At 40.8% G+C, this 13,959-nt stretch overlaps 1 long non-coding RNA gene across 2 annotated transcripts in view; it reads left to right on the top strand.

The window, feature by feature from the left end:
* LOC148052021 (uncharacterized) overlaps positions 1-13,959 on the top strand; it is a 53,877-nt gene that overhangs the window by 25,758 nt on the left and 14,160 nt on the right. For both annotated transcript variants that reach the window (XR_015699316.1, XR_015699315.1), the window contains exons 2-3: positions 1,924-2,063; positions 8,493-8,587. This is a non-coding gene — a long non-coding RNA (uncharacterized LOC148052021). The remainder of the gene's footprint in view (positions 1-1,923; positions 2,064-8,492; positions 8,588-13,959) is intronic.

Raw genomic sequence — 13,959 nt, 5'->3', positions numbered from 1 at the left:
AAATGAGCTCTCATTACTTTTTCCATTTTATTTCTTTAATTTCTCCTTGGCTTCTGCTACAAAACTAAAAATAGGGGCATTAGTCACAGGGTACTTCAGAGGCACCCTCAAGGCAGAAGCAAGGTTCTAAGGTAAATCAGAGCTGGTGGCTCTTAAAATGGATGAAATCGCTTGCATTAGGCCTTCAGGATGCATATTTTCATTTACTTGATTTATTCCTATTGTTTAAGCTGTGATGTGAAGTGGCACAGACGTGATGGAGCCAGGCTGATGAGGAACTTTGTAGTGAGCCGTCAGGGCAGAAAATCCCATTGTGAAGGGACTCTTTCCTTAGGGCTGTTTGTCAGGACGATGCAGCAGAAAGCTGAGAAGTGAATGATTTAAAAGGAAAAAAAAAGAAAAAAAGACAAATGGGGAAATAGGCAGGTAGATTATCTGACATGCTGTTAGGCACCAAGGCATTGGACTGCTTGGTGCAAACGGCTGCAGAACTGGGCAGAATCAGACCCCTTTCTGGAAGTGAGGTGGTGATCCCTTTCTGGAGGTGAGGAGGGTGTCTCAGCCCATGATCCTGCTCTGCACAGTAGCCGATTTGTCTCCAGAGGCTTCCCCTTCCCACATGAGCTGGTCCCTTCCTTCTCCGCCCAGCCTGGGAGATGCTGGTGGCTTGTATCCGGATTATCCATAAGCCTCCCTCTGCCTTCTTATATGCTTTGAGCATCTGAGTGCAAAGGCTGGTAGCCGTCTAATGCAATATTTCTGACAGCCAAACCTGTTTGTTTTGGAGCCCAAAAGGTGGTTAGTAAGTATTTTTTTTTTCTGTCATTGCTGATGTCATCAGGTCACATTCCCATGTCATTGTATCACCAGCATCCTAGAAAGAACATCCTGGGTAAGGCATCTTGACAATAACAAGGTGTTTTATTCATAGATATGCTGCCTTCTGGAGAAATAATGGGACCAGCAGGCCCAAATACCACTTTAATAGCATGTCTAAGACTTCCTTTTGCAATTTATATCTTGGAAATTCCATAAACCACATTTATTTTGCAAAGTATTGAAAGAGAGTTAGGAGTTACTGTGGAAGTAGATATTAGCACGGACTGGGGAAGAGTGGAGAACCTTTTATATATCCCACTGTGTCCCTGTAAAATCTCAGCACTGTCTTACCTCACTTCATATATGTCTTGTTATTATGGGTATATGAGTCTTAATTGGTTACGGGAACTTTTCTACTTAGTTTAAGTGCAGTTGTGGAGTTCATTAAGGGCAGCTACATACCTTAGGTCTACATACAAAGGATGAAATATTTTCTGTTCTGTGGGTGTCAATTATTTATTACACAAATCTCTTTGTAATGAAACTTCATCTGATTAGTGTTCATGGTGGCAAAAGTGATTCTGAATGATTGACTTGCATGTTAATGTAGTACATGGAAAAGGGTGGACACATCAGTAATGCCTTTGAGTTTCTGTGCTACAGAAACATATGTACATCGTAACAGAGCTGTCAGCAAGTTGTAATGAAGCTCACTTACCACTTAAACTGATTTTTTTTCACCTATGTAAGATAGTCTGTGGGTTTTGTAGTAAGTTACCTTGAACCAGCTTATTGAAGGATGTCTTACTGTGTTTTGTGGCTTTTGTTTATCTACTTATGCTGCCTTTGTAATGGGAATTCATTCGATGCAAGTTTCCTGTAAATTTCAAATACAAAATCCCCAAAGAAAAATCCCGAAGCAATTCCTTGCTCCCATTTCCACAAAATCAGAATATTTTCAGAAGAAAATTCTGGGTTTTGTCAAAATTATTTTCTTTTCAGAAAAAACCCAGGCAATATCATAGTTCATTTCAATATTAACACGAGCTGCCAGAGGTGGTGTATTTTTAGTGATGGGTGTGTCCCTTCTCTTTCATTGACCAGGTTTCCAGCTTGTGTATGGCTCCCCTGGTACTGGGACATTTCTCTTCTCATGGAGCTGGGGGATTTGCATGTCAGTGATGCATCTGGGAGATGCAGCCCAGCAGCAGAGGCCAGGCTGAAGAGAAGACTGAGAGCAGGAGGTATGCAGCTGTATGGGCACAGCCATGGGCATTTTATAATCAGGTGTATTTTATAACCAGATATACTTTATAATCAGAGATCATTTTATAATCAGATATTTTCTTTTAAGGCATATCCCTTTCTTCCATTCACTTTGGAATGATAACAAATACCAATTTATCAGAGATCTTAATTTCTGACCAGCTGTATACAGAGGTCAGCAAGAGTTTTGTTTTTTTCCCCTGTTTCCTCCGTCAAGGAGTCAAAGCCAGCTCCATGAAAGCATGTCACTTTCTAGGACAAAATATCCAGTTTTAAGGACAAAAGGACAAATTCTTTTCTGGAGAAGGCATGTTTGATGATTCACAATTGTAATGACCTATTTATTCCAGGGCTGAACTTAGCCAACTGTTTATAAGTGCACACAGTATAACAGATGTAAATGCAGTATATATTGTTTGGCTGTGGGAGAAGGAGTGCTGCTTCTGGCATAAAAAACAACAAAGTGGATGAATCTGAGAGCTAATATGATATCCTGGGCACTCCTCCATATATCAATAGAAGGAATAGTACTAAAAAGGCTGCTTCTCAGATTTTAATAAGATGGTGTCTGTGAAGATTACATTTTGGCTTATAGTACAGTATTTCATTTTCCTCTGTTCTTTAGAATTTTTTCTAATAATACATCTGTGTGTACATTTTGTGGTTGCAAACATATTTTAGGTCACTCAGTCAAGTGACATTAAAAAAAAGTGCTAACAACGAATTTAAAATGCTGCTGGTAGATGGGTGCAGTAGCTCATCTGGTAAACAAGCTGTTACTGAAAAAAAAAAGTTACTGGTACTGTGTAGGACAATTATGGCAACTGAAAATATTAGTTCAGCTCCATGTCACCAGTACCATCAGCAGGCAGATGGCTTTGAGATAACCCCAGTCAGACTGGCCATGTCTGTTCCAACAGCAAAGATAAAGTTGTTTTTCCTGTCCCTGTATTTAATATAGCCCATACCAAGCCAATATCCTGTAGGATAACTGGTAATAAATCTCCAGAAATCAACCATTCAAAGGAAGTGCCTAGTTCTCGGCACTCTTTCTTGATCTTATAATTTGCTGTACCATTTGTGGGGCTGCATTATGTACTGGGCTCTTAATCCAGCCATGTCTTATAACCAGATTTCCTAGAAGCTGGAGACAAGAGAAATTCCTAAATGTTATTGTTTTAATTTTCTTTCAAATATTTAGATCCTGGCTGATCCAGTATGCATGACACCAGTGTTGTGTTTACTGAAAAAAACCCAACATTTGCAGTGGTGGGAAAATTGTCTATACCTCACCTTAGATTCAACACCTGTGTCAACAATCCCACTTGTATAAGAATGGTATATTCTCTACTAGTAGGCATAGTACAGGCAACCCAGCAAGTATAAACTGCATCCCTGAAAATTCCTGTTGCTGTATCTGGGGAGGCAAAGAGTGACATTAGTCTTTTGAGCTGAAAGCTCAGAGCTGGCCATTGCTGCTTTAACTCAAAGTGTGCAGAATGGAGTAGAAAATGTCATTACTTTTATGTTAAGTGAGTGAAAATGTGCAAATCACGGAATATGCAGCAGTTTTTTAACTGAAAATATTAGTTCAGCTCCATGTCACCAGTACCATCAGGACAAAATAGGTCTGTATGAGCTTTGCTGTAACTTATTTGCTGGTGAGGCAAATTTCATGAAAAAAATAGCTCACAGAAATTATTTGTTGATTTAAACTCCTCTAAAGGATCTAGCTGTCTGAGGCTTTTGTGCTGGCACATTTGCAATAAGCAGTTCAGTGGAAGGGTGGCTCAAAGCAAAACTTGTTGGTGGGTAGAATTATGGATTTAATATGTTCAACACCATTAATTGTACCTGATATTTACTTAGTGTTTTACTGGGTCAAATTGTCATCCTAACTGATTTATGCAACAGTCAAGATCTTTTATGCTTTCTAACCTTGAAGCAGGACGGTAAAATGATATGCCTCATGTCACCCAGAAAGTCAGCGGCAGTGTTAAGGTTGGTCCCATAGTCGCCAGAGGCACCTAGGAACTTGTTCTTCCTCCATTTTACTGTTCATGGACACTTGCATGGCTGAAGTTCAATTTAGGTAATTTTTCAAGAAAAGGCAAATTCTTTCTGTGTGTCTGATGAAACAGAATATGTATAAGGAACAATCAAAAATGATTTTAGGAATAATCCAAAATGTTTAATTCAGCTGAGAGAATCAAAACCGAATAGCCACTGAGACACAGAGCTAAACACAGTGTACGAAATAGCTACCAGCAGTTTAAGTTCTCTTTATGGCCACCTTGTGAGCCGTCTGCACTCTTGAATATATTAAGTAGCTGTGAGTAATGAACAAACTTGTAAAAATTAATATGTTTTTTGGAGAGACTGAGCTGAAGAAGAACAAGTCCTTTATTTAACGAACAGTTTGACTCAAGAGTATGGTGCTTCTGTTGCAGCTCGTAGCTGGACCTAAGGGGCCTGTATGTTTTACTTGGGTATAAACTGCCTCCTGTATATTTTAGTGCTATGGCAGATTTCTGGCCTTTCCAACAGGATATGAACAGTTAGATAATGACAGCAAGCAGAATGGAAACAGTGCAGTTAAGTCCTCGAGGAGCATCACCGCGGCCAAGATACAGCAAGATTAATAAGGGGATTGGTCTTGTAATTGAACTAGCGAAAACATCCTGAAGGATGATGTTAGCAAATTTTGGAAGAGAATTAGTATGTCATCCTTGAGATTGTAAAGTAAACTTTATTAGTGGCTGGGATGAGACTTTTTTGGAATGAGAAAATTATCTCCTGTGTCCCTGCTGCAGCCTCTCTCTGATGGATCTGAGGTTGTCTGGTGTCCTGTGGCAGGACCTATGCAAGCCAGAGGCTTGATCCATTTTGGCAGTTCTCATGCATCTTTTAAATCTTGTAGACACTTCCAGCACAGTCATGGTGTAGACGTGTATAACAGAGTATGATGGAGAGGCTACTTGCTTATTCCCATGGCAGGTTGTTAATAATTAGTTTTTCCCGAGGCATCTGGGACTGGTCACTAGATGCTTAACTCAGCTGGCTGATCCCATACAGTAATTCCTATACAGTTTTCAGCCTTACTGTGCTTAAAGCTAGATCAGTCTGGGAGAAGAATTTAGTTTTCTGTATATTTGCTGATGGTGTTTGAAATGGCTGACCGTAACTCGCACATACAAACCAGGGAGAGCAAATCAACAAATGATCTGTGTGATATGCCAAGGAAGCCACTTCCCGGCACCTGCAGTATATGAAAGGGGATATAGCACAGCTATTTTATAGCCATGGGAATACTTGGCTCCAAGTTAGTAAACAGGATTAATGAATGATTGTTTTGTTGATGAAAAACACGTAGCATTTGTGAACTGTTGAGGGAATCAGGTGCCAAGAAGAATACGTACTAAGCCACTGCTTTTAGCCCTGAGTGCAGACGCAGCCCTTGGAACTGGGAAAGGGTATGTTAAAGAGTAGAAAACAGATCGATAAGTGGTTCTCAGGGAGGAATGTTTGGTGCTAGTTAAATGGTCAACCTGCAGGGAGCTGGAGAAGGAAAAGCTGTATCAGGAAGGATGAGAAAAGCTGTTACAGAAAAAGGGATTTAGTTGTTAAAAGCAGGGCCATACCCCATTTGAAATTTTTTCATATTAAAAAAAAAAATAGAAAACCTAACCCTGAGTGAGTAAAGCATCAATTTTCCTACATTTTAAATGAGATCTAAAAAAGAACTCAGTAATAGCATTGGTTGCCATGGTGTTTAAAGGTGCAGCTCCACAGATACTTCAAATAACAGGAGATGCTTTTATCTGCCTATGTGGCTGAGTTAATTTTCATCTGCTGGAATTATTCATTTAGTTTGCTTTAATTATTCTATACTGGCAGTATCATAAAGGGCCTGATCCTGCCATCTTAATACAGACAGAGCTCTTTTTGACTCCTGAGGAAGAAAGATTAGCTGCAAGCTGAACTAGTCAGGAGATGCAAATGGGAATGCTGCGGCTCTGACCTCGCAGAGGTGTACACAGAAACTCTGCTGATGGCACAGAGGTCCATTTAAATGGGGGTCAGGGCAGAACGGGGCAGAGAAATACTCACCAGGACTGGGGGTGTGAAGGTGCATGGAAAATCCACAGAAGAGGTTCTGTGTCCTGTTAACACGGGCACTGGCACTCCCAGGTCTGTTCAGAGCAACTGTTGAGGCTGGAAGATTCGCTCCTGTATCCTCCCGTGTTTTGCCCTTTTTTCGCCAGAGCAGTAATATCCCCCCCCCAGCCCCTTGCTTTACTCACCTCCAAACTGCCGGCGTGTTGGACCGCCCCATGCCAAATAGTCTTTTGAACTCACTCCTTTTCCATGTTTTTTGTGGCACTGGGAATGGTTATTGACCAAACAAAAAGGTTACTAAGTCGATAGGACCTGCAGTTAGGTTCCCAAATCCCTACTGCACGCTTTGGGCTGACTTTCGAAGTGCTGAATACTTGGCTGCTCCCATGGACTTTAGTGGTACCTGCTGGGCAGTTGCTGCCGCTGACAGCAACACCACTTGGGTAAACGCTAAAATCCCTGCTCCTGCGTTCTGTTTGCAGTAGCATCCCCGTGCCCATGAAGAGCCTGGAACTTGTTTCAGGTCTTGGCTCATGTACACAGTTTATTGATCCTATGCCTACTACCTTTGTATCTCACTGGCTTAGCTCAGTCTGTCCCCTTGTATTTTGGTGAAGAACACAGCCATCAATACTGACATTGCATCCCTAAACACAAATACCTCTTTCCTGTATTTGACTTTACCTAAAACAAAGGAGAGACCTGAAAGAGGAAAATTAGGAACTGATGATGTGAGATGATGCAGCCCTGTGTAACTCTACAATGGCTGTCTTTTGAAACAGGTGATTAATAAATACATTTATCATATTTTCTCTTAAAATATTAGTTGTCACATAATCTGCAATGAAATGCCATTCAGAGTCTCAAGATTTTTTCCAATGCCCTCTCTATGCTTTATTTTATTGATTTTTCCCCTTGTTCCCCTTAGAAGCATGAGTCAGGAACCCTCTGTTATTAAAAGCAGTCCCAGTTGCACATACCTTTCATTTCCTTTGGATTACATTAATTGCCTGACAGCTAAAAGTGATCTGGGTTTTTCAGTCTTCAGCACTGGACCACAAGAAATATTTACCAGATACAGCAGATTTATAAAGATGCCACTGAGATGCCTTGAGACTAACAATCAGAAAACACAGCAGCAAAACAACACTATTTTTCAAGGTTAAATGCTCAGAATGCTAAAAAGGAATTGCACATAATAAAGCCAAACAAAGACTTGGATTCAGCCCATTTTTTCCTCCACTTGTCTCACATAAAAGGAAGATGCCGGTGGTTTAAAAATGATTGCACAGCGTCACACGACAATTAGAAATTAAATAAGGGAGCTTTAATTTTAATTTGGTTTTGGTTTTGTAGTTCAAATATCCGTTAGTGTCAACCCCCTACCTCTATTGCACAGTCATTTTCTTTTCATGCATGCCTTGCTCCGTGTCTTTGTAAGACTCACTTAGCTGAGAATGGCTGGATAATACTATATAAAGAGCAGCTAACGTGAAGGAGGGATTGTCCAGGCTGATGTTAGCAATCTGGAACTCAAACATGTCCTGCATGACTTTGAACAAGTCATTTAGCCTCCCTGTACCCTGTTTCCCAGATATAAAGTGCAGGTAATAGCACTCGGAGGGCCGCGAGGGTAACTGCTTTCGGAGGTGCTCAGATACTATGGCAACCGGACCAGGAAAGGAGCTTCAATAGAGGAAATACCCTGTAGATGTGTACTGGTAAGGCAAAGATACAAAATTTGCAGACTTAAATGCATCAACAACTTTGCAGCTTTGTTTCACTGACAAAATTAATTAATAGGCCTGATTCTCATTCAGCCGCGGCCAACACTTCTTGTGCATAAAGAGACTCATCTTAAGGCGCTGCATCACTGGTGGAGGTGGTGCCCTCAAGCCATAGATGTGTACTGGGGTCTTTTTCACTGCCTTGAAGCAGTGACTGAGGTCCCCACATATGATATGAAGATATTCCCTGACTTAAAGTGACTTCAGGTCTGCAAGTAAAAAAAGATGAAACTTGAACTTCAAGAAATAGTTCTTTGCTGATCTCGGTGTAATTTATAATTCAACATGCGATGTTCTATGTACAAAACCAATAGAATTGAACCATTTAAAATTGGTCTGCAAAGGCAGTAATAACCATTTTTTAATGATACTCAGTGAGAAGAGGTGATGCAAAATATTACTCATTCTCATCCAAGTGACCTTGCAGCAATTGTTTGTGTTTGTCCGCATTTCAGATAAATGCCGTGCACTTACATATTTATAAATTATTTTCATTCAAAGGGAAAGGACTTGCTCACAGGGGATGACACTTGCAGCAGCATGCCTGATCTGTCCCACGGTTCTGAGGGCTAGGGAGAAGTGGACCACCTCCCAAGGTGAGTGGGGATTTTAAATAAGAGGTGCCCAGCATCCTTGCTGTACTGGCCTTAGTTTGGAGGCCATCAGAAAAGATTGGCAGCAGCAGGGAAAAGCTGGAAGCAGTAGTCTTCCTTTCAGTGCCACACTGTGAACCTAAGAGAGGCTGTTATGGACTGCCAAGCTGGTCAAGTAAGCCATATTCCTGGGGGTAGCTAAAACTGCATCCAAAGGCAGCTTAAACTCCCTCAGTGGTAGGGAAATTGTTGAATCCTTTGCTACTCTCCAAACTACAACTTTGCAGCACACAAGCCTGTGCTGGGAGCAGGTTTGAATACCACCTTAACAGGGAAAAAGGGAGAAGAAAAGTTCCATAGTGGTATAGCCTTCCATTAATAACAATTGAGATATCATTGACAGCCACTGCTGTATTTCCAAGCCTTCCTTGAGATTTTAATTTCCCTTAGGAAGTGGATTAAGTTTACTCCATGTGTCTGCAGTTTTTCTGAAAGGTGCTGTTTCTGCAATGGGAGAAGCTGATGGAGGTGAGAAGCAAAGCTGCTGTTGCAGGTGGCCTAAACAATTCAGGTTGGATGACCTGTTACGTGGCAGCTTCCTGAAACTGGTTTGCAATAGGTAGGTGACCCAGGTACTTCGAGCAGACCAGAAATGTGAGCCGAGAACGAACGCTGCAGGCTGCTAGCAGTTTAGCACGGCGGGGTGTCTGGTGCCAGCAGCGTTTGGAGCAGGGTCAGCCCTCGCACAGTACCTTCTCCATTACACAGGACAGAGCAGTTGGTGGCAAGGAGTTTTACACTCTAGTTGACATCCACGCTATCTACTTGTGAGTGTGTGTGGGAGGCTGAGGTATATATCCTAGCTATTTTAGGAAAATACATCATTATTATGAATTAGAAATACCTATAGGGGCTTGAAAGTTTGGATCAGATTCCTCTACAGACTCTGTTGAAAAGTATCCTGATTTCAGTTTCTCAATCTATTTCCAAAGTGAGTTAAGAAAATTAATTAAGACCGTTTTTATTTAGATGAACTTTCCAACGGTGTAATGTAGTTTTAAGTAATCTGGTATAAATTAATATATTTAATTTACATTATTCTTTTGAGAGGCCTTTGATAGATGCGGTCTAAACATAGGTCTAAAATCTTCAATTCTCTTAGACTTCGCAGCAAGTGGAAATGCTTCTTTTGAGATCCCATCTTTGTGAGTGGTTTAACAAGCTGATATTTTTTTAAATGTGTATAAGCTATTTTTTAAATAAGATCCTTATTTTATACATATCAGGGATTTATTTCACAACCGGATACTTGGTATTTCTCGGTTATTTTATGTGCCTGACCCTCTTTTGCCAACATGCCATTGGAAGAGCTGTTTTATTTTTTTCAGCCCATGAAGTACTGGATTGCAGATCTTATTAATTGTGTGGTTATATCATATTGTGACTCCAGGTTTATTCTTCTGTAATGAATATGGAAAGAAGATTTTCAGTTTTCAATGCACTCGAAGATCACACCTGTTACTATTTCTTATTTTCCTCCCTCTGCCTTTCAAGTTGGAAGGAAGCCCTCTGCCTTGGAAATGTGTCTCTTCCCCTGTGGGCCTTCAAAGTCCCTCAAAGCCTAAGGCTGGCTGCAGTAATCCTGCTTTATCCTTTTTTTTTAACTCCTAAAAAGAATTAATCATGTGAATCATTACTCATGTGAATCTGCAGTACTCATTTTGTTGTTGTTCTCAGTCTCAACTTTCACTGCTTTTGATGATTCAATTTAAACTGTTATCACATGTTCACTTTCAGGGAAAGGCTTTGGGGGACTTAAATTTCTTCTTTAATCCTACGTCCAGCTAACAAAATACTCTGAACCTTTGGAATGGAGAACGTGTGTCTGTGTATGTATGTGCTTGTGTGTGTGCATGTCTGTGTAGGTTGACCTGCTTGAGAGATCCTTTAAGGCTTTACCTTATCTGTTTACAGATTCAGTTAAGACCGTAGAAGGATTATACCTAGTTATCTTTGGCTCCAAATGCTCAAGTCATCTCTAAATTGGTGATGCCTACGCAGTAGACAAGGGAATTGAACCATTGCTTTTACAGACACACTTCAATATTGTATATTTATCGCATAATTTATTGCTAAAGCAAATTGCTTCCCAGATCAGGTACTCCTGTGTTTGTGGAGGTCTTCTCATGGGGACTTTCATTTTGGTCTTTTTTGTTCACTTGTTCTGTTAATCTAAAATAATAAGCTAAACTGGTTAATCCCTGTGTATTAGGGGAGGATGGGGAGGAACGGGTATATAACTTTTGCACAGTTAATCAAAAATCCTCCAAAGCTTGGACTGAACAAATCTCTAACTTTGAGGTATCCTCCTTTTTCACCCTGCATATAAACAGCAATAGTATAAACAGTCTAAGCAGTTAGTTATGTGCTGTTTTGCGGGTCTCAGTAGACTCAGCAGCAGATACCTTATCAGTCCCCCTTCTTCAATCTGTACTGTAGTATGGGAGGAAAGAAGGGGAAACGTTTAGAAGTCAGGGAGATGCCCAATGGAGAGGATAGGAATTGTCAGCTGTGTTACAGCAATAGGTGCAGCGATGAGGGAAGGGAGCAGTAAGGCCCTTGAGGAAGACTTCCACAAGCAAAAAACACCAGTTATTTATCCAGTACATTTCCTCTACTTCAAGAAAATTAGGGAAAGGTAGGAGATCAACTTACCTCCCTGTGTGAGAGGAACAGTGCTCCAGGGAGAAGACACTTCGTCTCCAGAGCAGCACTGAGATATGAGAGCTGGCTCTGTTCTTCCCATTAGGATGAAGAAATAATTCTTCCTATTCTGCTGCAAACCAAATGTGTATCTGACTGACTGAATTTGAAGCAAACAGCTAATAAAATCTAAAATAAATGAGATTACTGAATCAAATCATAGAAGGCAAAATATTTGTGTAATTGTATAATTCAAAGCTGTTGCAATATTAATGAATATTATAGTACAATGATTAAACACAGGATTCATTTCCGTTTTGCAAATGTGCCTAAGCCTTTAATCTATCAGGGTATTACAACCTAGGTAAATTTTGTTAAACCTTTCTGTGAAAGCATTTTATTTAAAAAACACAACTACAACCCCCTTCCTGTTCAAAGCCCTCTTCATCGCTCATTGTTTGCTTCAGTTTGCTTCTTCCCATTGTTTCTGGCTCACCTACTGAAGATAAGATGAGACAATATGCAGCTAAGAAGACACGTTGAGCAGTGAGAAACCAAGGGTATAGTTCAGCACAGCTGAAGTCCAATTGCCTAAAGCAGCCTTTTATTCAAATCCTGCCTTTTCTTTTCCTGCAGTCTGATCTAGGCTCTTGTATAAAGTGTTTTTTCTCTGAATAATCTTGCTGTTCACAGTGAACTGTTTAAGGAGCAAGGTCCTACTTAATGGTAGTAAGTGTGGCAAAAGTAGCCCCAGGAGAAACAGAAAAATCTTAACTGCATTCTCATTTATCTCAACCCCTATTTATTTAAATTTTGTTTATACATCCCAAAGAGCCAAATATAAGCCAAGCAGTGTTTTTTTTCCTGAGTTTTTGGATCATCTTCTCTTTAATAGCTAAAAAAAATGATGTTCAAACACCTTTGTGTTTCTTTAGATCCTCAGGAAAGTTGCAGAACTTGAGTCCAGGCTGAACAAAATTGATTACTCCTATTTTGTACTGTCTGGTAACTAATCTTGGCTCCTTGGAGCCTTGCTTTAAGTTGTTCTACAGAGCTTCTGTGCTGTTGTAAATCACTGCTGTTGTCAAGATGGAAAAGTTTTGAGCTTTCATCCATCCTTAATGCTTGGTAGTGCAACATTGTTGGCTTGTCTCTGAACTCTCTTTGCTTGATCCTGGGACGAAGAGGGGCAGATTTCTTGACTGTAGCCTTTACATTAGCACTGTGCAGGTTGATGTTTTATGTCCTGTCATGGAGGCAAGGCTAAGAGGTTGTCCAGCCCCCTGACTACCCTTCCTATTGTTTGTGTTTGAATCTGCTCCTGGTCAAGCCACAAAACTTGAACTGTGTGGGCAGTGGGGATGCTGTGATAAACAGCTCAGGTGCTCCTGTCCTAAGCAAGGCAGGTGGTTTTGCTGGTTCGGTGTCCCATCCTCATCTCCCTCTCCAAGGAGCTGTGATGCTGGGCCTCCTCGGTGGGCAGCTCTGCCTCCTGCTCTGTCCCCACATCCTCTCCCTTTCCCCCCTGCAATGTATGAATGATGGCCACACCAGGGTCAGTTCACAAAAGAAGTGCCCATCAGCTCCGATTCAGCTCTGCAGGCACCAAGCTGTAGGAAAAGGCAATTCCCATTCTATTGATGAGTAAGTAGACTGTAATATCGATGGCCTTGAGAAAGTTTTCTTTGTCAAAAAGCTATTCCACCAGTAGAAGCATCTCCCCTTGCTACTAGAAAACCAGTGAAGAAGGAATAGATGTATTATGCCTAGAAATAGGTGTACGGTTTTGCTGCAAGGAGAATTAATCATTTGAACAATTTACCTTGGATTGTGCTGGATTCGTTGTCATGTGAAGTCTTTAAATCAAAACTGGATGCCTTTTCTGAAAATAAGATCAGCTTCACTCAGAAGTTACGTGTCTGGTGAAGGACTTACTGGGTGAAATTCTGTCATATGCAAGGTGGAGAAACCAGTGACCATTCTAGTCCCTTTTAACACTAAAATTGATATGAATCAGTGCTGGGAAGATGGGTGAACCTCTCCCACCCTCTGGGCTACCCAGCAATGAACTGCGTGGTGTTACAACGATCACGTGAGATGTCTCCATGCTTTTCATTCCACATACTCGCACCCATCCTATACCGCAGTACTGCTCTATCTCTGCTCCTGTATGTCTTTCTACACTTACAAAAATGGGATTGGTTGCCTTTTTTGTGCACTATTCCTTCAAAAGTGCTGTGTATCATAGGGGTCACTAATATCATCCCATTCATCTTCATAACATTACAATCATTCTGCCATCTTAGAAAGTTGTGGGCACCTGTATCCAAGATATACTAAATCATAACAATGTAAATAATACTTTGAGTGCTTTGATACAGGAATAAAAACCTTCCAAGAGCAGCTGTAATAGACTGTGGGAAAGCTTTTTTTCATAATGGAAATATAACCAGTTGATTTTAATACGAGTAAGACAATGTGATAGGATCCATTGTTTGCAGATGATGAAGGGATCTGGTGAAATGACTTGATTCACAAAACAAATTGCAGAAAAGATATTAGTAGATCTAAGCTGCACATGGACCTGCATCTCCCCTTTCACTCCTCACAGGTAGCAGAGCAGAGGGTAGCTGTAATCTTCTGTCATACACATACAGGCTTTTGTGCACCCA

Source organism: Nipponia nippon, unplaced genomic scaffold (assembly GCF_047370975.1).
Source record: "Nipponia nippon isolate SJK-2023a ecotype South Korea unplaced genomic scaffold, ASM4737097v1 scaffold_5, whole genome shotgun sequence".
Lineage (NCBI taxonomy): Eukaryota > Metazoa > Chordata > Aves > Pelecaniformes > Threskiornithidae > Nipponia > Nipponia nippon.
Note: the sequence above shows the minus strand (reverse complement) of the source record. Positions and strands in the feature narration are given on the sequence as shown.